The sequence below is a fragment of the Rattus norvegicus genome, chromosome 16 (assembly GCF_021556685.1).
Source record: "Rattus norvegicus strain SHRSP/BbbUtx chromosome 16, alternate assembly SHRSP_T2T, whole genome shotgun sequence".
Classification (NCBI taxonomy): domain Eukaryota; kingdom Metazoa; phylum Chordata; class Mammalia; order Rodentia; family Muridae; genus Rattus; species Rattus norvegicus.
In genome coordinates, this window is record NC_141549.1 from 42,364,364 (window position 1) to 42,389,804 (window position 25,441).

The 25,441-nt window shown below is 39.1% G+C and overlaps 1 protein-coding gene and 1 pseudogene; one reads left to right on the forward strand and one right to left on the reverse strand.

The window, feature by feature from the left end:
* Nucleotides 1–25,441, forward strand: part of Erich1 (glutamate-rich 1) — a gene marked incomplete at its 5' end in the record, with an annotated part of 52,793,804 nt that overhangs the window by 11,493,804 nt on the left and 41,274,559 nt on the right.
* Nucleotides 7,857–19,407, reverse strand: LOC134482431 (ralA-binding protein 1-like; annotated as a pseudogene).

Genomic DNA, 25,441 nt, shown 5'->3' on the forward strand with positions numbered 1-25,441 from the left:
TCCAGGATGGTGCCACCCTTGAGTTATTGGTCAAAAAAAGAAAGATATGAGATACAAGGCAGGAGGCAGTGCTCCTACTAGGCTTCTGCCTCACTTCTTGCCTCCCTGTTTTATTTTTGGCTCTGACATTTCTCAGTATTTAACTGGTAACTGCAGGTATATTGTGGAGTGTAACCTGTCTTCCATTAGTTGCTTTTCATCAGTGTTTTGTCACAGCAATTGTAGAAAATTATGACACTTCCTAAATTGAACAACACTGGTAAGTTACTTTTCTCCTGAGATGATGACTTAGGTTAAGCAAACTCTATTCATCACATATGTTTCTTCTCAGCATGCACCTAAGTTTACTTTTGAGCAGTCCTGCACAGGATAGTCTTATTTTATATGCAGATTGTACAGGATAGTTTTGCTTCTTTGCTTTCATACCTGACCATACAAAAGAATATATTTGAAAAGAACTGTCCATAAAGGAAGAATCTTTAATAGTTATTAAGAGTAAAAATACATTTTATTGTTTCATTTGGACTAAACATGCAGTTTGATATAGTCTTGGATTTTAGGTTTCCACTACCTTGGTAATTAGAAATTAACTAAAAAAGCTACGTTTCTAGTTCAAGCCAAGTACAGTCCTGAGCAAGAATCTTATTCAAGCTCTCCCTTGGGCTATCATCTTCCATTGTGAGTAACATCATGATATCTTCTTTCCTGTGGACCTAATACCTGGGAGCTACTAGTTAACATGTACCTTGCTTTCTGTCATATTTATATTTTCTTTATTTTTTTCCTTTTCAAAATATGTGTCCCTTATTAATTCTCTGAAATTTCTAATCATGCTACCAAGTAACTCTCATTTCATTTTTCAATCCTTCCATATATCCCTTGGAAACAATCCCCCCTCACTAAATTTTGAAAATTAAAATTAAATAAAAATTTAAATTTAATTAAAAAAAATCAAACTAAAATTTAAAAAAAAATTAAAAATACAGTGTGTGAGATGTGTTGTGCCATAAGTGGTCACACATTATACCCTCTTGTCCAAACAGATTTTCTTGCAAATGTATAATGAAATAAGTCTGGTTTAAGCTCTCTGTGTTTTACTATACTCTCAATACTGGAACCTCCTGGAGATGCCTCTCCCTCTATATCCTGGTATCTTGCTGTAGCCTTTAGTCATTGTGATCCTTCAGTTTTGAATCTGCAGGATCTCCCCCATCATATGCTCCAGCAGCAGGATCTAGGGCCCCTATATATATGTAGCAGATATGCAGCTTGATCTTCAGGTAGGTCCCCTACCAGTTCGTATGCAGACTGGCTCTGACTCTGTAGTCTACAACTGGATTGCTTTCTTTTATCTGGGCTGCTTTGTATGGCTTCAGGGGAAGGTGATTCACTTATTCCTGTTGTGAATTGATGTATGAGAGTGGGTTGGTGTCAATGGAAGGTCTATACTACTAAGGTAAAGAAGAATGGAGGGAAAAACAGGTTGCAAAGATGGGACTTGGAGGAAGGGACTGCAATCAGGATATAAAGTAAATAAATTAGTGAAAAATATTGTATGTGTGTTTATAATAAAATTAACAGCTACAGTATACCTGAGGATCATAAAACTCTACCTGAAATAGGTTAGTGCTAAAATAATGGAAAGCATACAAAATAATATACACCAATTATTCATCATTACATATGTATATACATATACATATACAAATACATGCACATGTACAAGTACACTTTACACGTATATGTACACACACAAACTCACACTCATACACACACTCACACACACATATATGTATACACACATACATATATATGTATATATATATGCAATATGCTTTAATATGACCAGCAATTCACATGATGTGAATATTTAGTAATATCATGGCCTCACCACTGTGAAACACAACTATTCTATACTCCAAAAGTAGGGCTACAATGGAAAAAACAAACAAAACCTAGGTAATCCAGATCTTTTAAAATTTCATTCTAGTCTTCTTGGATTACCATTATATGTACAGATTATTGTTGGCTAAAACGTCAATATCTAAATCAATATCTAAGAAGAAACAAGGAAAGAACAGTAGAAAGAAATGATTAACTTACTTTAAACTACATTAAAAATCTCCCTTCCCAGATCTTCCTGAAATAGATCAATACATATTCTACTCCACTCCATAAGAATGCAATCCTAGGGTTTCCTGTTAGAGAAATCATCTTTGTAAAGTATTCCCAATTACTGAATAATAAAAATTAGACTTTTGTTCCCAAAGGCAAATTTCAGATCCCCTTACCTTTCTTAAGATGTCACTCCCACATAATGAATCTCTCGAAGTCTGACCCCACAATACATGTGGAGCTATGCGCAGAGACAACCTGTAACTGTCTAAATTATTCATGGAAGAATCTTTTATTATTACTAATACACATATGAGATGTTTTAATAGTATAAAGTTTGGTTCTGGGATCTGTTGCAAAAGGCTAAACAAAGAAAAAGGAGAATTTTAGGTTAGACCATCTTGAAAATAATGTAAGTTAGAAATCTAACTACAAAGAACAAATAGGGTAAATGTTTTGTAGACCAACTCATAGTATAATCAGAATTCAAAAGAAGTAAGAATATATAGCTAGAGTATTACATAAAATATTTTCTGAAAATCACTTTTCTGTACAGAATCATGGAAAAAACATTTTTCAAATTATTTAGGAATTTCAGTGTACTAGATGTATGACTGCTACCTACGGAAGCCAGAAGAACATGTCAGGATCCCTGGTAATAGAATGAGTGAATATTGTTGCAAACCATGTATGTTCTGTGTGTGAAAACATCCAGTGTTATCAAACAGCAAACCATCTTTCTTGCCACCATGGGGACACATTTAATATCTAATGTATTATGAATCGACGACACACCCTTATAACAATCTAGAACATAAGGAGCAAAATCACACTCATGACTCTACTCAATGCCCTGGTATTAGAATGAATGAAGATTTTTGAAGACCATGTGTGTTCTGTGTATGAAAACATCCAGTGTTATTAAACAGCAAACTATCTTTCCATCCATCATGGAGTGGAGACACATTTAATATCTAATGTAGTATGAATCCATGTAACACTCTTGTGACACTCTAGAACATAAGGAGCAGAAAGCACACTAGTGACCCTACAAAATGCAATTATAAAAGCTTCGCTACAGCAAGACAGAGATGCAGGGCTCCTGGGTTGCAATAGGAGATCAAAGCTCTGGTTAAGTATGAAATCATTCTATGTATCACACAGAAAAATTATTCAAAAAAGTCAAAGCTATACCTGATCTAGACTTCTCTAGGTAGTTATAGTTGAGAAAGAAGAATTCAGTAAGAGATTCCTGTTCTAATCAATGACATATATTGACCATGTGAAATATTCACAATACCATGGTAACAATTCTAGGATGCAAGTAACCCACAGGTATTATACACACTTCTTTTAATTTGTCTCACACAGGAACTAAACCAATACTCTAAACTGACCTGAACACGAGGTGTTACATAGACTGTCTTCTAAATCATGACATTTATAAAGGAGAAGGCTCCAAGGTAAGATTACAGACATGGTTCAACACGCTAGCTTGAGAAATGGGAATGTTTAAAAAGTGACAATACATGTCTGACCTAAGGAAACCTCTTGGCATAGAACATCATTCCAGCTTATAATCCTGTATACACAAGCTTATGTACCTTACGAAAGCATTGCTTCTATATTGGTGCAGTTCCCCAAGTGTTTACTGTATCATTACCTTTGAATGGCATTAATTTTTCCAGCCAGAGTTCCTTCATTTGGGATGCTAAGCCAATTTTCATAAAAATCCAAAGTTAGTAAGCTTCCATCGATGGTAATAATAAAATCCTTTTTTTATTGAAAATAAAACAAAAATAGTAATGGTCAATGTACATTGTAGAAAGTACTTGAAAAACATTTTTGTTTAAAATTAGCAGTTTAGACCAGTGATTCTCCATTTGTGGGTCATAATCATAACGGGGTCACATATATTTTCCATATCAGACATTCCATCCATTTTTCTTTATAATCACATCAGGAGCAAAATTTGAATTATGAAGAGAAGCAAAATGAAGTAATGGTTATGAGTCACAAAGCCATGAGAAAATATATTAGTGTTACAGGATTAGGGAGGCTGAGAATCATTGGTTGAGATCGTACTTCCCTAAAAGATTCCCAAACTGCCATGGCTCCAGAATCTTGGCTCAAAAATGGAACCCATATATGCAGGATCTTATTTTTTTCTTCCCTAAGACTAGAATCAATGAAGCAGAGTCCTAGTTGCTATAGCAATGAAGTAAACCTACTGTCTGTTCAAATTGCCTCTCCTGGCTTCTAGACTATACCACTCCTTGCAATCATAGATCTCCACTCCACTTCCCAGCTCAAAGCTCTCTCTGCCTAAAGGAAACCAGCTCCTACATGGAATATCCAGACAGGAGCCTATCATAAGTGCCCTCTGAGAGGCTCCATCCAGCAGCTGACTGGAATAGGATATGAAGAGCCATAGCCAATCATTGGATTTTATGGATCAATCAGGGACTTGTAAGGAAGAAATGGGGGAAGGATTCCACACCCTAAAGGAGATAGGAACTCCATAGGAAGAGCTACAGAATCAACTACTCAGGACCACTAGGGGCTACCAAAGGCTGAATTACCATCTAAAAAGCCTACAGAAGCTGTACCATGACCTTACTGTACATTTATAGCAAACGTAAAGCTTAGTCTCCACGTGTGTCCCCCAACATGTGGAGCAGGGCTATCTGCAAGCTCTTGACTTGAAACTCCTCCTCAACTGGCCTTAGGGGAGAAGATGGTCTAACCCTGAAGAGAGTTGAGGTGCCAAGGTAGTAGGATAAACCAGGGGCCTGTAACTGGCTCAGAGAAGGAAAAAGACTTTGTGAGGAGAGAATGGGGGGGGGAGGTTGTCAGCATAGGAGACATAAAATTAACAAATAAATAAATGTAAAATAATAATAATAATGATTATAACTAATAAAATAAATGAACAAAACAAAGAAACAAAGACCATAGTCCTCTTCTTGGAAATAGGCAACTGTCAAAAAATGGCAGCACCAGAAATTACCTGATCCTAATTGTATAATTTGGTGAATGTGTAGAGTACACACAGAGTAAAGCTGTAATATACATGTAGACCTCTACTTACAGACTACCTGGAATAGTGATGAAGTTTCTTATATGTTTTCCAAGTGAGAACATCTCAGTTTCATCTCTTTTTCTTAAAATTGGTAAATATTCAACAATATAAATTAAGTTGTAAGCATCAGTTTGTTTAAAGAACAGAAACTGTCTTTGTTCATAAAATACCACAAATAACTTTCGTGCTGTACTAAGGGTAGCAAGTCATAAAATTGGAAGAATCCCAGGTGCTCTTGCACCTGTAAATTTCTTTGAATGCACATGGCTACCTTCAGTCACTGATCTTAACTTTCTCCCCATGATGTGATCCTAAGTTTCTGGCAATTTTAACCAGACACACTTGGCAAGCTCAAGAGCCAAGGAGGAATCATTGGGTACCTTTGCCCAAAGTTACTAAACATAGTTAATCGCAGAACATTATGTTTTCTCTTGATGTTTGGGCCATAGGTCCACAGTCTTCTGAGAGGTGAATTCAGATCAAGGCCCAAACAGAAATAAAACAAGGATATTTGCTGTAAAGTCACTGCAGCTCCCTGACAAATTAAGAGTGCTAGACAGGTTAAATGTAGCTTAGGTTAATTCTTGACTACTTGACATGGAATTAGAATGTCAATATCCGGCAAAAGTGAAAGTGCTGGATTGTTTTTTGATTGACAAGGAAAACAATTTTGTTTATCTACTGGGCAGAGGGCAATATCAAACATTGACAGCCTATCGTGGGTCAGTGGTGAACTAGCCATTTTGAACTGTTATTTGTGAGGGATAATTTTTGGTAAGTATTATTTAAGACATGAATTTTGTAAAACACACTTTTATCACTATTACTACTTGTCCTGCTATTACTTTACAATATACAGCCCGAGGTGAATCAGTGGGAATATATGTAATGCCAAACTAAAGCCGATCTGTTATATGATTATTTTACCTTCCAACAGAAGCTGTTCACCTGTGTCTTTGGGATAAATCTTGTGACATTCTAATCTTTGTCAGACTTTTACCTGCCATGCATCTTATCAAGGGATCATGAGTCCGTGGTTCCAGGAAAGAGAGATGGTATAACAAGCACCCGTTCTTCATTCCAATTAATATATCGTTCGGTGTCTATCTTACCCCTCAGGGACCAGTGTGAATATTCAGATAAAGTGAAATTGCTGGTTAGTTTTTTGATTGGGAATGAAAACAATTCCATGTAGGGAGGGCAATATCCAACATCGAACACCAATTCTGTTTTTTTTTTCCTCAAATGGCTGCTGAATTTATTTCCTTAATCAATAATGGTCCTGGCAAAAATTAGTTAACCAACACTGAGACATTTGTAATGAAATTTTAAAAACCCATGATACCTTGATTAGAGTTTACACAAACAAAAAGAATTCTTCGATATTGCCAGCAAATATAGAATGAGTGTCGCACATCTGACAGGTGCAGCAATGCACTTATACATTTTCATTTGACACCTGACCACGTTTCCAGTCTCCATAACATCTTCTCTCCAGATTTAAAAAAAATAGTATGCTGATTTCTATAACAAAGCTTTTTTTTCATACAAAAATCAAATAATGGCCAACAAGTCACCACAGTGCAATAGGTAGAGGCTAATGAAAAATCGCACAAAACAGGTGCTGAAATAAATACTAACTAGGAGTAGACTGGAGCCCTCCTGTGGGTTTGTTGCTCACTTTAGAGTGTGGGATCCGTCTTCAGAGCCACAGGGGACCTCCCTGGGGGCCACTCATCTGACAGTGAAATCCGGTTGCCTAAGAGTCAGGCCTCCCAGACCGCTGGGAGCAGTTGTCTGGGTTAGAGGCAAACACCAGGTGGGGTCAATTACAGTTATGCTTTCCTTCCTTCCGCTCAGTTCTGTCAGAGTCCTTAAGCAGCCCCTTGAGATGACATGGACAGGTGAAAGTTGTGCATGAGAGCATCTACATTGTTTTTCCTGGCAGAGGTGTGGGTATCCCAGCACAAGCTGAAGTCACTGTGGAAGGTGACTTTCCTGGAAGGTCAGTGTGGAAAAGGACTCTGGTGTGAGAAGCGTCCTGTGCAACCTCAGGGCCACCTCTGAGAAGAGGCCCTTGCTGCTCCCTGGCAGTGAGTGGGTGGCCTGCGCTGCCCAGGCTGGTGGCAGGCTGCATGATAACCTCCGTCTGCAACCAAACTGGGTTATCCTGACTCACACTGACAGACCCCGAGCTGGAAAAGCAAAGTGGTACACACAGGGCAGGTACAGGGAACCCCAGCGAGAGCCTTTTTGGCCAGTCAGAGAATATGAGGCAGCTCCCCACTGAACAATCTGCACCAAAAGGTGTGGAAGGCACTAGCAAGAGTAGCCAGGGACCCTGCAGGGCTGGTGACACCACGAGCGTCCACAAGGCAGGCGCAGAAGTGAGCTGGTTTGGTTCCCACCCTTTGATAAGAAAGAGATCCTGATTCTACTGTGATTTAAACAACAACAACAACAACAACAACAACAACAACAACAACAACAACAAAGCAAAAAGTTTTTTGGTTTAAAAAGAAGCCACTCAAGGGTGAAAATAGTTATTTTTATCAAAGACAATTAATTTTCAAATAAGCTGATACTATCTGGAAATGCCTGTGTTCCCTGCAAGCCCTCCACCCCCGAGTGTCCACCGCTTCACCCTCCCAGGACCTGAGCCTGACATGGAGTCAGATGTGTGCAAGAGTGAGCGTCTCTGAGAGCCTTTACAGAACGCTGCCGGGCAGGACAGGCAGTGGACTCTCGCTTACACTATGATGCACAGGGCCGGAGCAGTTCAGATGCGTCTCCTTCGGGTCTTTGCTGGGCGAGGGCTTCACCTGCTCCTTGGCTGCTATCATCTCAAGGACACCTTCACAGGGCAGTGGGCCTGTGCCCCCTCACTTCTCAGGCTCCTCCTCCTCCTCCTGGAGCTGTTGCTCAGACTTGGTTCGCTGCATCTGGAGCAACTGGAGCTGCACACAGAGCTCAATGATGGCCTCCCGTTCTTCACCGACTGCTTGGTTCAAGTGATTGATTGTTCTTTATTTCTAACTCGCATTCTGCCTCTCTAAGTCTTCCAGAATGATCTGCAGCTCCTCCTCATCCTTGCTTTCCCACTCGCTGTCAGAAGAGTGCTTCTTTGTCTCGCTGCAGCCATGCTGGTGACTGGATCTCCGCAATCTCAGCTCGGAGGCAGTGGATCTTTTCTTTCTCCGAGGCGATCTGACTATGCAGAAACTGCTCCATGGCCAGGAGCTCCTCCTGCTCAGTCAGGATCTCATTCTCCTGGGCAGGGAGGATATTTATGACCTCCTCATTTTCGTCCATTTCTTCTTTGGCAACATCCTCGTTCTAAAGGCTGGCTATCTCCTGGGAAATCTTGGTCTCACACTCTTGTCTTTTAGCTTCCCTCAGCTTTCTCTTGAGGGCAGTCAGAATCCTCTGTACTTCCCATAATCTTTCTTCTTTAGATAAATCCTATATCCCGCGTTGTAGATCTCGATGTAAACAGTTCAAAAGGAACTCCTGTCTCCTGATCTCTTCCTTGATGCCTGTTTGGGTCTCTGGCAGTGTAGGCATTGTGGCCGTGTTGGACCAACGCAGAGGTCTTGTTACTTGCTTCAGGACCACGGTGCTAAAGAGCTCTTGCACATGTGTGAAAAGCACATACAGGACCCGATTGCTGATCTGGACAGTTGGGCTCAGCACTAGAGAGATGTTCTGGATGTTCACCTTGGTTTCTATCTCCTTCGCAATGATGTGGTCCATGTGCACAATGAGCCAGGAAAGCAGAAGATGGTTATACTCCGGCAGTTAGGGAACTCCTGCACTTTCTCCGTCTCTGTGGTCCTCTGACAAGCCTCTTCAAATCGGGGCATAAGCTCTCTGGTAAGCAAATTCTCTGGAAGGTCTCGCAAATACTGCTTCAGCAAGCTGGCTACAGTGTTAGGTTCATATTCTTCCAAGTTTGGAGACTCCTCTCGGTCATAGGCTGCTTTCAGCTCATCTACCTTTTGACTCCTGACACTGGGTAGATGCCTTCACACTTCATGCCATGCTGCTCCATGTAGTCCACACACTCTCGGAAGACAGCTGGCAGCTGGATGCCGTCATACATCATGGTCCTCTCTACTGCGTCAGCCAAAGGAACGCCGAAAATGGGTCTGAGACTTGGGACGACCGTCTGAGGCACCTCTGGCTCCTGAGTTGGCTTCTTCTTTTTCTTCTTCTCCTTCCACTCTTTAACAACATTGGCTTCTGTCAAGTCTTTACATTTCTTTTCTTTATGCTTTTCCTATTTGTGCTTTTCCTCTTTATGCTTTTCTTCTTTGGGCTTTTCTTTGATTTTAAAATCCTTTTCCTTCTTTTTAGAGAAGCTGGGCTTTTTGAACACATGGATTCCCTTGGACCTCTTCATCTTGGAAGGACTTTCAGCTTCATCTCCAGAGCTGTCTTCCTAGAAGGCAGCTTAGCCTTCAGTCCTTTTCTCCTTTTTCTTAAATTTTCGTTTTTTCTTTCCATGGTCTTTCTCATCATCTGACACGATATCAGGAGGCTCATGGAGTATGTCATGGGGAGGTAAAGGCTCACCTGCCCGGTACAATCCAGGAAATTTTGTAGCTGATCTCCTCAGAGCTGGGAGTCCGGGTCAGCCTGCCGCCTTGCTTGGCCTGGCAGTGTTCACTAGGGCTGCTGGTGGGGGGCAGGAAGGAGCTGAAGCCCTGAGGAGGAAGGGAAGTGGTTTTCTGTTACCTATCCATTCCACCAGTGCCTGCAGCCGAGTGACATCTGCTCTGATGAAGCCGCTGCCTCCTGTGCTGTCCCCCTGGCCGGATGCAGGAACCCCATTCCCACCCCGCCCAGCCTTTGCCTGTTTACACCAATTCCTGATCAGTGGTGGACTAGCCATTTTGTGCTGTTATTTCTGAAGGACATTTTTTGGTAAGTGTTATTGAAACATGTGTTTTGTGAAACACACTTTTACCACTATTGTAACTTGTTCCACTATTACTTCACATGGTATGGTCAGAGGTGAAATCAGTAGGAACTTTTTTAACGCCAAACTAAAGCCCATCTGATATATGAGGATGTTAACTTCCAACAGAAGCTCTTCACCTGTGTCTTTGTGATGAGTCTTTGAGGTTGTCAGACTTTTAAATGTTATGCCTCTTATCAAGACGTCATGTGTCCATAGCTCCAGGAAACAGACATCATCATGTAATCTCAAGGACAGAAAAGACATATGCATCTCTAGATGGATGTTAATGTTGGTGATGTAAAAACCTTCCTTACCTTTAAGACAGATAAGACTTTATAAGCATGTATTCTTCACTCCAGTCACTGTGCTGTTCACTGTCAAGCCTACACCTCAGGGACCAGTGTGATTCTTTAGGTAGAATTTTGAATATGTGATCTGATTCTGGTCCTTTCTCTGCAATTATGGATAACACATCCTGTGTGGGATAAGCATAAGCTTGTATTAATAGAGATCCACATCTGAAGCACAAATATGTCTTTTATTGTGATCCTGAGCAAGGACTGTTTTGGGTGCACAGCAATAACTGAGAGGAATAAAGAAGTCATTGAACTTTTTTCTGTTTTAGCTTCCAAATACATTTTCTTCCCTAATCCATTTTTCCCCAATTTGTAACATCACAGTTTTGTTTGGACTCCTGTTCCCCAAAGCATTTTGGTGAATGGTCCTTTATTACTTTCTGTTTCCTTCTATGAATATCTTTCTCAAGCATGGCATTCTAAGTAAATATTGGGATATTTCCCTTCTAGAGATCAAATCAGTATTTTACTTCCTGTCTCTCCTGGCCTCTAATTATGTATCCTAAGTTTTTTATTTTTATAAATATTATTTCCCTACTTCTAAGTCTTTAATTTCCTTTTCTCTGACTTTTTTTTCTTTTTTCTTTTTTTCCGGAGCTGGGAACCAAACCCAGGGCCTTGCACTTGCTAGGCAAGCCCTCTACCACTGAGCTAAATCCCCAACCCTTTCTGTGACTTCTTATTTTTAACTATGTCTAAAGATGCTGTCACATTTAAGAACCCAAGTATTTGTCAATTATTCTTCCATAATTTTATTCTGTAAAAAATGACTACCATACACAGATTTATTCCACATTTTCTCTATTTTCAATTGATTACATGATTAAAAACATGGTTACCAGAAAACTCTGCTCTAAAATACCTAAGAAATGGGCAGGAATGCTCATGTGTCTGACAGGATAAATTGGTTCACACAAAGCATAAATTCCTAGCTCAACTATAGTGCTAAAATAGATGTGGACAGTAAATATATATTTCCAAAGAAGTTTAGTAAGTAGTTTAAAATAGATTAAGCCATATTAGGCAGCATTTAAATCTAGTCCACTATAATAAAAGATGTTACTATATAGCAAAAAAATAATGTGTACATCTAATTCATTGATAAAGTAAAGTAAAAATCTATAGATATTAATTATAAAAGATTGAGTAATCTCAGAGGCAATGCTATTAAGGGATCGACTCCAGAATAATATGGAGTCATAAAGAAGCTGGAGGACTTTACAGTCGGGTTATCAGCGGTGTACTTCCCTAGACCCATTTCCTCCAAGAAGCTGGTGGGTTAGGATCTTTGATGCAATCAGGGTAAAACGTGGGAATACTATTTCTTTTTATTTTGTATTTTTGATTTCTTTCAATTACATGACTCAAACTTCAGTGCAAACTATTTCTATTTTACAATGATCTTACCTTCATGTATAGGTTATCTAAACATTAATCTGTTTGATTAAATAATTCCTTAGAATGAAGGTGCTGTAGAAACTCAAAATGATACTCACAAGTTTTGGAGTAGGCAACTTTTTGTCTTCTAAAAGACCCGAAAGAGATTTGCCAAACAAACATTTCTGTTTTTGCTTGTCGTGGATTAATAGATGTTACTCTTGGGTTAGTATATACATTGCCTTTGTGTTTTTGTGAATCTAAGAAAGAAGGGAAATCATTGCTGTTACTGAACTCATTTAGTCCTCATTTAGCCCTACATACATACCCTTTTCCTTTTACCACCTGCATGCCTTATGCAATATCACAAACACAGAGAAAATAACTAATTAATATTATAACATTTATAATGATCTTGCTTCATAAGGCACTCGATATATAGTTCTATATGGCCCATTCTTCATGTATAAAGAGTGAGTTATTGTGTTTGCCTTGAAAGCTATGCTTATAGGTATTAGAATCAAACAGTCATATAGTACCAATCTTTTCATCCTATTGTTTGACTTTCCAACTGCCCTGAACAACAGTAAAATACCAGCAGTATCTGTACTTCACAACACAATTTGCCTAACTGCACTTTGGTTATATTCCTTGGCTTTCTCCACTGATCTGTGAGCTCAAATCTGAGATTGTAGTGTCTATGTCAACCATATGGGTTTATTATGCTATATTTATAGATTTTCGTAAGAAACTAGGATGGTGGCACATGCCTTTATTTCTAGATCTCAGGAAGCAGAGCCAAGAGGATCGCTGTAAATTTGATTTCAGTTTGGTTCACTGATCATGACAGCCAGAGCTGTTACATAGAGAAAATCCAATTTGCTGTTGAGTTGCTATTTTCTTTCTTATATAAATCTATGAGATTCCACCTCACCCTAGTAAGAATGGCTAAGAACAAAAACTCAGGTGACAGCAAATGCTGGCGAGGATGTGGAGAAAGAGGAACACTCTTCCATTGTTGGTGGGATTGCAGACTGGTACAACCATTCTGGAAATCAGTCTGGAGGTTCCTCAGAAAATTGGACATTGAACTACCTAAGGACCCAGCTATACCTCTCTTAGGCATATATCAAAAAGATGCTCCAACATACAACAAAGACACGTGCTCCACTATGTTCATAGCAGCCTTATTTATAGTAGCCAGAAGCTGGAAAGAACCCAGATGCCCTTCAACAGAGGAATGGATACAGAAAATGTGGTACATCTTCACAATGGAATATTACTCAGCTGTCAAAAACAATGACTTTATGAAATTCATAGGCAAATGGAGGGAACTGGGAAATATCATCCTGAGTGAGGTAACCCAATCACAGAAAAACACACATGGTATGCACTCATTGATAAGTGGCTATTAGCCCAAATGCTTGAATTACCCTAGATACACAGGACACATGAAACTCAAGATGGATGACCAAAATGTGAATGCTTCACTCCTTCTTTAAAAGGGGAACAAGAATACCCTTGGCAGGGAATAGAGAGGCAAAGATTAAAACAGACACAGAAGGAACACCCATTCAGAGCCTGCCTCACATGTGGCCCATACATATACAGCCACCCAATTAGACAAGATGGATGAAGCAAAGAAGTGGAGGCTGACAGGAGCCGGATGTAGATCTCTCCTGAGAGACACAGCCAGAATACAGCAAACACAGAGGCGTATGCCAGCAGCAAACCACTGAACTGAGAATAGGACCCCCGTTGAAGGAATCAGAGAAAGAACTGGAAGAGCTTGAAGGGGCTCAAGACCCCTTATGAACAACAATGCCAAGCAACCAGAGCTTCCAGGGACTAAGCCACTACCTAAAGACTATACATGGACTGACCCTGGACTCTGACCTCATAGGTAGCAATGAGTATCCTAGTAAGATCACCAGTGTAAGGGGAAGCCCTTGTTCCTGCTAAGACTGAACCCCCAGTGAACATGATTGTTGGGGGAAGGGCGGCAATGGGGGGAGGATGGGGAGGGGAACACCCATATAGAAGGGGAGTGGGAGGGGTTAGGGGGATGTTGGCCCGGAAACCGGGAAAGGGAATAACATCTGAAATGTAAATAAGAAACACTCAAGTTAATAAAATAAAAAAGAAATGTAAATAAGAAATACTCAAGTTAATAAAGATGGACAAAATGTTAAGAATCAATATATCATTGTAAGTATCATTTCTTTACATATTCTTAATTCCTTAATCTCATTTCTGTGTTTAACCTCTAGCATAAACTCAGGACCAGTGGAAAGAGGTACTAAAATTTGGAAGCAAATTCTAACAATAGGATAATATCTATAATGGACAGGTGAAATTTTCCCTCACATGGTAAATCCTTCATTACTGTTTGTTTTAAATCATATTTTCAGTGCTCAATGATTTAACTTTAAGTTCTGGGAGTAGAACAACCTATAAGGCCCTCATAGGGAAGAGGAGCAGCTGGACTTTTCGGCATTGTATTATAGCCAGTAGTGCATGTTCTCCCAATGGGGCAGTTGCTGAGTCCATGTTCGGTTTCTTTAATGTTTCCAATATTTGTTGCATTATTCTGGGAACATGAGGACTTTCCTCCAGGAGAATGATATAGTGATGTTCCATGCCACACTGCAGCCAAGTCCTCTCCAAAAACTTTTGGAGAATTTTCGATCATAAATTCTACTAGAGAAATCTATGAAAAAATAGGGCAAACACAGAGGGTCTCTGTCATTTTGCATGGTTGCAAAACCACATTTTACTTCTTAGTCTTGGAGGCTAAAAATATGCCATTAAAAATTCTGAGAAAAATGTACATGTTAGAAATAGGGGCAGGCTTTTGTCAGAAATTTAAAAGATTGTGAGATCAGATGTTCAAGTGTGATTGTCACAGTGCAATGTTACATAAGAGAATGATTTACAGTTTTTACATTGTGATGGCCAGTATGTGATACATACTGTACACTGAAATAGCTTTGGTTACATTTTATAATATATGTGTGAGCATGATTATAAGGATGCTTATAGAAAGGCAGAGCTAAGGAGGGAAGATGGCCTCTGAATGTGAGTACCATCCTATTGAAAGTTCACATGGGCTGTCTAAAAAGTAAGAGACAGGCAAACCCATCTGAGCAGTGAAATTCATGTGTCTCAGTGCAATGCAATGGTAACAGCTGCATCAATATATCACTGTAGGTGCCATTTCTTCACATATTTAGTTAATTACTTAATCTTAATACAGTGATGACTCAGTGCAGATGCAATGGTAACATCTTGATTTTATGATTCATTATATTGGGAGGTATTTGAAATAAGATCTACTGGGAGGAAATGGGATAATTATGTATCTTCAATGGCAGGTATTTTGGAACCCTGTCTTCTCCTGAGCTTTGATTCTTCTACACAATATGAGGAATATTATTGTTTCTCAGTTGAGTTGTTTTGCAGTATGTTCCTTACAGGTCCAAGGACAATTGGTCAATTAATAATGGATCAGAAACTCAAATATTTAGAGTCAAAATAACCATTTGATCACTGTACTGCATAAGGTTTGGTAGTTTATTATAGTACTTGAAAGATGGCTAACATAGAAAAGTATACACAATAATTTCTCTAAACCAATCATAACCAGCATCCTGAGGCCAATGGTATTTTACTCACATTAATCAGGAATTCTTAAGGATCATATCTGATAAAAAAAATCCAAATTGCATTGCCATTTTTTGTTGGGGAAACCACCTTGAAAACAAGTAGAATTTCACACATTCTACATTGAATATGTCAGAATTAAGTCTTGATTGCTGAGCCCAGTACCTAGGATTTTTTTTTGTATCATTTCACAGCATTTGTTCTCTATGGGTTAGTGTAAGGATATTCTAAATGATAAAGACAAAAGACTGAGTCACTGAGCTCAAATACCCATTTATATTTTACTTAAAATGCACCAATGATTCCTTTCCTCCAGAAGAACACCTTCCAAAGCTGTACTTACTTTACAAAATGAAACAAAACAAAAACCAAAACAATCATCATCATCAACAACAACAACAACAAAATAACCAAGATTCTCAGGGTAATCCTGTTTTCCTGTCTCATTGTAAAGGCTTATCAATGCTAGGCATAAAATTCTTATCTAATTACCCTTTTGCCAATATCATTTGTCACTCCATTATTGCAGGAGCTGGGCACAAATAAGAGACATGGGGCTAACCCAACAGATAGGTGGTAAGAAGACATTTCATTAACAGAACAGTTACTTTTAATTTCATATAGTATACAAAAAAGTTGCCTCAGAAGAGCTGCATTTTCAGGTGGCATTTTATCTAAAAGACTGAACACAGAGACAGTTATTTTAAAACAAGTATACTCAATTTGTAAATATAAAGGAAGGGAACGGAGTAATCGTATCGTATGCAGGATGCACTGTAAATAAAATGAAAGAGTTTGTACTCAAATTATTGCTTGAAATATTTACTCAATTCAGAAAAAAGACAAATCTAATTGGAATATGAAAGTAAGATTATAAGCCTGGGCTACTGTAATTCCCACTGTAACTCATACTCTTTTGAAAGTGTCTTCCATGTTTGTGAACAATTGAAAGCTTTTGCTGTCTGTCAGTGTTCTTAGTAAATGTTTCTGTGATATATAATTTCTAATGTGTGTAAGCAAATGTTACTTCTATTTTGTTGAGGTTGTTCACAGTTTCCAACAATTACCTCTGCACTGCAGCTAATTTCTCTTTATCATTGACCTTTTCGGGTACAGCAATCCACTCATCATATAGTTTTGAAGTCATTAGACTTCCCTTGAGGTTTTGGAGGAAATCCTTATAAAGAGAGGAAAAATATTTTTGTGGAAAAAATTAAACATGGAAATTACTCAAAGTACACTCACCTGTAAATTTCAGTTTAGTTCCAACTTTCTTCACAGTTCCCCAAATTTCCCCTAGTTAGAACGTTCCATGATATGTGGGCCCAGTAAGTTTCATCTATTTAAGCTAGAGACCAAAGAGTAAATTTTCAGATTTACTTGGACTATAGAAAAATCTTTCCTTAGCTCAGCATGCCTCTAGTGGACAGCTGAGCAAACTAGCACATATAAGCGATTAATACTACAGTTCAAATACTATTTTTAAATGATAGAAACATACAATTATGATACCCACAATAAAGAGAACCATAGGAAGTTATTATCGGATTTCTCAGGAGCAGAAAGCCACATCTGGTACTGGAAGCATGGAGGCACATGTGGTCATAGTTCTTAGAGAATGCCCTGCCCCTATTTCACTAAACAAGTGTAACTCCGAACCCTATTATAAATATTTAACTTAATGTTCACAGATAATATACACTTACCCATCAAAAAAGGTTCTCTTTGAAATGGATGGAGACTATTACTGAAAACCACAGCTAGTCAAGGTACAAAGAACAAACTATCCTGTGACTCTGAGTGCCAGTTTATATATATACATAATAACTCCTGAACTGTTGGCTCTGAGCATAGGTTGAGACAGTCAGAAAAACTGTACACCAGAGGATAGGGACATTTGCTTTGAGATTTGGTCTCCTAGAAATGAGGGGAGGGTTCACTTTTGATAGTTCAACAATCACACTGCTTAAACAATTTCTGAACAAAACATCATCCATGTTTTGAGCATATAAGATTTCTCTCATACATATCTACTGTCACTCAAGGGAATGCAAAAAGAAGACAACTACTCTCATAGACTCAGAGGAATCCTGAGGTGAATGATGGAAGGACATTCCCTACCTTAAAGATCCACGCCATTACATTAAGTGATTGCTTGTTTATATCCACCTCCTCTTCTGAATCCAATTTGTCCTTTACTGTTTGGCACTGTAGAACTAGAGTTTTATAAAGGTTACTCATTGTCTGTAGAACTAGAGTTTTAAAAAGGTTACTCATTGTCTGTAGAACTAGAGCTTTAAAAAGGTTACTCATTGTCAGAGTCCGGATGTGCAGGGCCAGACGTGCCAGAGATAGGACTTGCCGGGCCAGCTATCAGCCCCAAGGACATTGACCATCTGTAGCCACCCCCTCCCCTTCCTTGACCCCTCTGAGTGAGATGAGCCACCCTACCTGCCTGCTGAGCTGCTAGAGAGCACGTACTCCTTGCTGATGTAATTTTGCGCCGAAAGTAACTGTGCACCATTTGAAATGACCAATCATGTGTAACCGCGTGAATGCCCCTAACCTCCCCTATATAAACCCCCGAGTCTGGAGGCTCGGGGTCGATTCCTCTGTCTCCTGTGTGAGATACGTATCGACCCAGGATCCCGCTAATAAAGCTACCTCGTACTGTTACATCAAGGCCGGCCACTCGTGATTCCTGGGGGCACCTCACCCCGAGATCAGAGCGAGAGACTCGGCTCCCCGTTTAGGGGTTCGCTCTTTCAGCACAAAGTTATACTCGGAGGTTCTAAAAAGACACCCGTGGTTGTGAGCCCTTTCTTTTTCAGTAGGTACAGCATGTCCTGAGAAGAAGATAGAGAAATACCTGTCAGGCTTCACACACCACAGACTACTATTTGTTCCTTGAGAACCAGACCAATGGTGTGCACAGGTACAGTGCACGTGCTGGCATGGACACAGATGACCTCAAGCTGGTTTTGTGCCTCAATCTTTTGTTGTACACTTAACACCCTAATATTATCCATTAAGGATCAGGCAACATTTCTTTATATCAGATTTTCCAAAATAGTTAAGGGATTAAATCCAACTTTTCCAATAGATGGTTTCTGAATAGCCCTCTCTCATCTTCCTACTGGAAAGCCAATGATTTGAGAAACAATTCTTGCTCCACATAGTGATAGAAGTGAAGCAGTCAGGTATTTAAGAAGCAGGATTTTGTCTTAGGATAGCCAGAGAAACACCGTATGAGACATACCAGAATTGCTGCAGGCACGATGCCATCCTGACAAATGGAACTGAGTTCTCTTCCAAACAGTTTTCTTCCCTTTTTAAATGGTGGAGTGGTGCATACTTGGTCCTGGTGGGGCATAGAGCCCCTGTCCAACTGCGATGTTATAGAAGTTCTTTGTTTCTTAAAAGTTTTTTCCTTCACATCTGAGCAGGAGTTGAGATGATTACATGGGATAGTATAATTTATAAAGATCTTTTAAAAAACCAAATTTCAATTGCAAAATGTCCCTATTATACTGGGTTAATCATCCTGTTGTGCTTATGTAACCTTCTTCTCATATGTCTTACACGGTTATTAATCTTAGTGATGTCTCTAAGACATGGTCTTGTGTTCTATAGTGGGAATTCTCACAACATGATGATGTCTAACTCTATACTGTATCATGAAATACTAGATACACTGGTTGAACGAGCTCCCTGAACTATGTATAGGCTGTTGCTTCAATAATTACATCCATTTTCATAGCCACCCTTACTTTTATTCTCATTTAAAAATTTTCTATTTTTTCAAATGTCATAGTGAAGCTCTTTTCATCCTTACTTTTCTTGTTCAGCATTTTGAAGAACCATTGTTAAGTTGATTTCAGCAGCAGCATGTCCCCCTCATGAGAAAATATAAATGACTATACACTATAGTGTCAGTTCAGAGCTGAAATTAAGTTTCTTTTTCGCTTCAGAGTTTTCTTTTAGAATATTGGACTATAATACAATTTTAAACATGTTACTTAAAACAAATAAATTAAAAGTAAACAAATGAGTCATATAACACAATATAAAATAGTCTTCTTCACTGAAAAACATATTGTCTGCCTGGCTATCTAATGCAAAATTATGAGGGCTGAAATTACAAGTAATATTAGATAGATGGACAAAGATGTTTGAGTGTGTGTGTGTGTGTGTGTGTGTGTGTGTGTGTGTGTTTATATACATGTATACCAAAACACCTATCAAATTTTTTTCTTTTGCAGTAGTTCATCTCTTTTTTTTTTCTTTTTTTTTCTTTTTTTTTTTATTAACTTGAGTATTTCTTATATACATTTCGAGTGTTATTCCCTTTCCCAGTTTCCAGGCAGCATCCCCCTCAACCCTCCACTTCCTTATGGGTGTTCCCCTCCCAACCCTCCCCCCATTGCTGCCCTCCCCCCCATAGTCTAGTTCACTGGGGGTTCAGTCTTAGCAGGACCCAGGGATTCCGCTTCCACTGGTGCTCTTACTAGGATATTCATTGCTACCTATGGGGTCAGAGTCCAGGGTCAGTCCATGTATAGTCTTTAGGTAGTGGCTTACTCCCTGGAAGCTCTGGTTGCTTGACATTGTTGTACATATGGGGTCTCGAGCCCCTTCAAGCTCTTCCAGTTCTTTCTCTGATTCCTTCAACGGGGGACCTATCCTCAGTTCAGTGGTTTGCTGCTGGCATTCGCCACTGTATTTGCTGTATTCTGGCTGTGTCTCTCAGGAGAGATCTACATCCGGCTCCTGTCGGTCTGCACTTCTTTGCTTCATCCATCTTGTCTAATTGGGTGGCTGTATATGTATGGGTCACATGTGGGGCAGGCTCTGAATGGGTGTTCCTTCAGTCTCTGTTTTAATCTTTGCCTCTCCCTTCCCTGCCAAGGGTATTCTTTTTCCTCATTTAAAGAAGGAGTGAAGCATTCACATTTTGATCATCCGTCTTGAGTTTCATTTGTTCTAGGGATCTAGGGTAATTCAAGCATTTGGGCTAATAGCCACTTATCAATGAGTGCATACCATGTATGTCTTTCTGTGATTGGGTTAGCTCACTCAGAATGATATTTTCCAGTTCCAACCATTTGCCTACGAATTTCATAAACTCGTTGTTTTTGCTAGCTGAGTAATATTCCATTGTGTAGATGTACCACATTTTCTGTATCCATTCCTCTGTTGAAGGGCATCTGGGCTCTTTACAGTTTCTGGCTATTATAAATAAGGCTGCAATGAACATAGTGGAGCACATGTCTTTTTTATATGTTGGGGCATCTTTTGGGTATATGCCCAGGAGAGGTATACCTGGGTCCTCAGGTAGTGCAATGTCCAATTTTCTGAGGAACCTCCAGACTGATTTCCAGAATGGTTGTACCAGTTTGCAATCCCACCAACAATGGAGGAGTGTTCCTCTTTCTCCACATCCTCGCCAGCACCTGCTGTCACCTGAGCTTTTGATCTTAGCCATTCTCACTGGTGTGAGGTGAAATCTCAGGGTTGTTTTGATTTGCATTTCCCTTATGACTAAAGATGTTGAACATTTCTTTAGGTGTTTCTCAGCCATTCGGCATTCCTCAGCTGTGAATTCTTTGTTTAGCTCTGAACCCCATTTTTTAATAGGGTTATTTGTTTCCCTGTGGTCTAACTTCTTGAGTTCTTTGTATATTTTGGATATAAGGCCTCTACCTGTTGTAGGATTGGTAAAGATCTTTTCCCAATCTGTTGGTTGCCGTTTTCTCCTAACCAAAGTGTCCTTTGCCTTACAGAAGCTTTGCAGTTTTATGAGATCCCATTTGTCAATTCTTGATCTTAGAGCGTAAGCCATTGGTGTTTTGTTTAGGAAATTTTTTCCAGTGCCCATGTGTTGCAGATGCTTCCCTAGTTTTTCTTCTATTAGTTTGAGTGTGTCTGGTATGATGTGGAGGTCCTTGATCCACTTGGACTTAAGCTTTGTACAGGGTGATAAGCATGGATCAATCTGCATTCTTCTACATGTTGCCCTCCAGTTGAACCAGCACCATTTGCTGAAAATGCTATCTTTTTTCCATTGGATGGTTTTGGCTCCTTTGTCAAAAATCAAGTGACCATATGTGTGTGGGTTCATTTCTGGGTCTTCAATTCTATTCCATTGGTCTATCTGTCTGTCTCTGTACCAATACCATGCAGTTTTTATCACTATTGCTCTGTAATACTGCTTGAGTTCAGGGATAGTGATTCCCCCTGAAGTCCTTTTATTGTTGAGGATAGCTTTAGGTATCCTGGGTTTTTTGTTATTCCAGATGAATTTGCAAATTGTTCTGTCTAACTCTTTGAAGAATTGGATTGGTATTTTGATGGGGATTGCATTGAATCTGTAGATTGCTTTTGGTAAAATGGCCATTTTTACTATATTAATCCTGCCAATCCATGAGCATGGGAGATCTTTCCATCTTCTGAGGTCTTCTTCAATTTCCTTCTTCAGTGTCTTGAAGTTCTTATTGTACAGATCTTTTACTTGCTTTGTTAAAGTCACTCCGAGGTACTTTATATTATTTGGGTCTATTATGAAGGGTGTCGTTTCCCTAATTTCTTTCTCGGCTTGTTTCTCTTTTGTATAGAGGAAGGCAACTGATTTATTTGAGTTTATTTTATACCCTGCCACTTTGCTGAAGTTGTTTATCAGCTTTAGTAGTTCTCTGGTGGAACTTTTGGGATCACTTAAATATACTATCATATCATCTGCAAATAGTGATATTTTGACTTCTTCTTTTCCGATCTGTATCCCCTTGACATCCTTTTGTTGTCTGATTGCTCTGGCTAGAACTTCAAGAACTATATTGAATAAGTAGGGAGAGAGTAGGCAGCCTTGTCTAGTCCCTGATTTTAGTGGGATTGCTTCAAGTTTCTCTCCATTTAGTTTAATGTTAGCAACTGGTTTGCTGTATATGGCTTTTACCATGTTCAGGTATGGGCCTTGAATTCCTATTCTTTCCAGGACTTTTATCATGAAGGGGTGTTGAATTTTGTCAAATACTTTCTCAGCATCTAATGAAATGATCATGTGGTTCTGTTCTTTCAGTTTGTTTATATAATGGATCACATTGATGGTTTTCCGTATATTAAACCATCCCTGCATGCCTGGGATGAAGCCTACTTGATCATGGTGGATGATTGTTTTGATGTGCTCTTGGATTCGGTTTGCCAGAATTTTGTTGAGTATTTTTGCGTCGATATTCATAAGGGAAATTGGTCTGAAGTTCTCTTTCTTTGTTAGGTCTTTGTGTGGTTTAGGTATAAGAGTAATTGTGGCTTCGTAGAAGGAATTCGGTAGTGATCCATCTGTTTCAATTTTGTGGAATAGTTTGGATAATATTGGTATGAGGTCTTCTATGAAGGTTTGATAGAATTCTGCACTAAACCCATCTGGACCTGGGCTCTTTTTGGTTGGGAGACCTTTAATGACTGCTTCTATTTCCTTAGGAGTTATGGTGTTGTTTAACTGGTTTATCTGTTCCTGATTTAACTTCGGTACCTGGTATCTGTCTAGGAAATTGTCCATTTCCTGAAGATTTTCAAGTTTTGTTGAATATAGGTTTTTATAGTAAGATCTGATGATTTTTTGAGTTTCCTCTGAATCTGTTGTTATGTCTCCCTTTTCATTTCTGATTTTGTTAATTTGGACGCACTCTCTGTGTCCTCTCGTTAGTCTGGCTAAGGGTTTATCTATCTTGTTGATTTTCTCAAAGAACCAACTTTTGGTTCTGTTGATTCTTTCTATGGTCCTTTTTGTTTCTACTTGGTTGATTTCAGCTCTGAGTTTGATTATTTCCTGCCTTCTACTCCTCCTGGGTGTATTTGCTTCTTTTTGTTCTAGAGCTTTTAGGTGTGCTGTCAAGCTGCTGACATATGCTCTTTCCTGTTTCTTTCTGCAGGCACTCAGCGCTATGAGTTTTCCTCTTAGCACAGCTTTCATTGTGTCCCATAAGTTTGGGTATGTTGTATCTTCATTTTCATTAAATTCTAAAAAGTTTTTAATTTCTTTCTTTATTTCTTCCTTGACCAGGTTATCATTGACTAGAGCATTGTTCAATTTCCAAGTATATGTGGACATTCTTCCTTGATTGTTATTGAAGACCACTTTTAGACCGTGGTGGTCCGATAGCACGCATGGGATTATTTCTATCTTTCTATACCTGTTGAGGCCCGTTTTTTGACCAATTATATGGTCAATTTTGGAGAAAGTACCATGAGGAGCTGAGAAGAAGGTATATCCTTTTGCTTTAGGATAGAATGTTCTATAAATATCCGTTAGGTCCATTTGGCTCATGACTTCTCTTAGTCTGTCTACATCTCTGTTTAATTTCTGTTTCCATGATCTGTCCATTGATGAGAGTGGGGTGTTGAAATCTCCCACTATTATTGTGTGAGGTGCAATGTGTGCTTTGAGCTTTAGTAAGGTTTCTTTTACGTATGTAGGTGCCCTTGTATTTGGGGCATAGATATTTAGGATTGAGAGTTCATCTTGGTTGATTTTTCCTTTGATGAATATGAAGTGTCCTTCCTTATCTTTTTTGATGACTTTTAGTTGCAAATTGATTTTATTTGATATTAGAATGGCTACTCCAGCTTGCTTCTTCTGACCATTTGCTTGGAAAGTTGTTTTCCAGCCTTTCACTCTGAGGTAGTGTCTGTCTTTGTCTCTGAGGTGTGTTTCCTGTAGGCAGAAGAATGCAGGGTCCTCGTTGCATATCCAGTTTGTTAATCTATTTCTTTTTATTGGGGAGTTGAGGCCATTGATGTTGAGAGATATTAAGGAATAGTGATTATTGCTTCCCGTTATATTCATATTTGGATGTGAGGTTATGTTTGTGTGCTTTCATTCTCTTTGTTTTGTTGCCAAGACGATTAGTTTCTTGCTTCTTCTAGGGTATAGCTTGCCTCCTAATGTTGGGCTTTACCATTTATTATCCTTTGTAGTGCTGGATTTGTAGAAAGATATTGTGTAAATTTGGTTTTGTCATGGAATATCTTGGTTTCTCCATCTATGTTAATTGAGAGTTTTGCAGGATACAGTAACCTGGGCTGGCATTTGTGTTCTCTTAGGGTCTGTATGACATCAGTCCAGGATCTTCTGGCCTTCATAGTTTCTGGCGAGAAGTCTGGTGTGATTCTGATAGGTCTGCCTTTATATGTTACTTGACCTTTTTCCCGTACTGCTTTTAATATTCTTTCTTTATTTTGTGCATTTGGTGTTTTGACTATTACGTGACGGGAGGTGTTTCTTTTCTGGTCCAATCTATTTGGAGTTCTGTAGGCATCTTGTATGCCTATGGGTATCTCTTTTTTTAGGTTAGGGAAGTTTTCTTCTATGATTTTGTTGAAGATATTTACTGGTCCTTTGAGCTGGGAGTCTTCACTCTCTTCTATACCTATTATCCTTAGGTTTGATCTTCTCATTGAGTCCTGTATTTCCTGTATGTTTTGGACCAGTAGCTTTTTCCGCTTTACATTATCTTTGACAGTTGAGTCAATGATTTCTATGGAATCTTTTGCTCCTGAGATTCTCTCTTCCATCTCTTGAATTCTGTTGGTGAGGCTTGTATCTACAGCTCTTTGTCTCTTCTTTTGGTTTTCTATATCCAGGGTTGTTTCCATGTGTTCTTTCTTGATTGCTTCTATTTCCATTTTTAATTCCTTCAACTGTTTGATTGTGTTTTCCTGGAATTCTTTCAGGGATTTTTGTGTCTCCTCTCTATGGGCTTCTACTTGTTTATTTATGTTTTCCTGGAATTCTTTCAGGGATTTTTGTGTCTCCTCTCTATGGGCTTCTACTTGTTTATTTATGTTTTCCTGGAATTCTTTCAGGCATTTTTGCCATTCCTCTCTGTA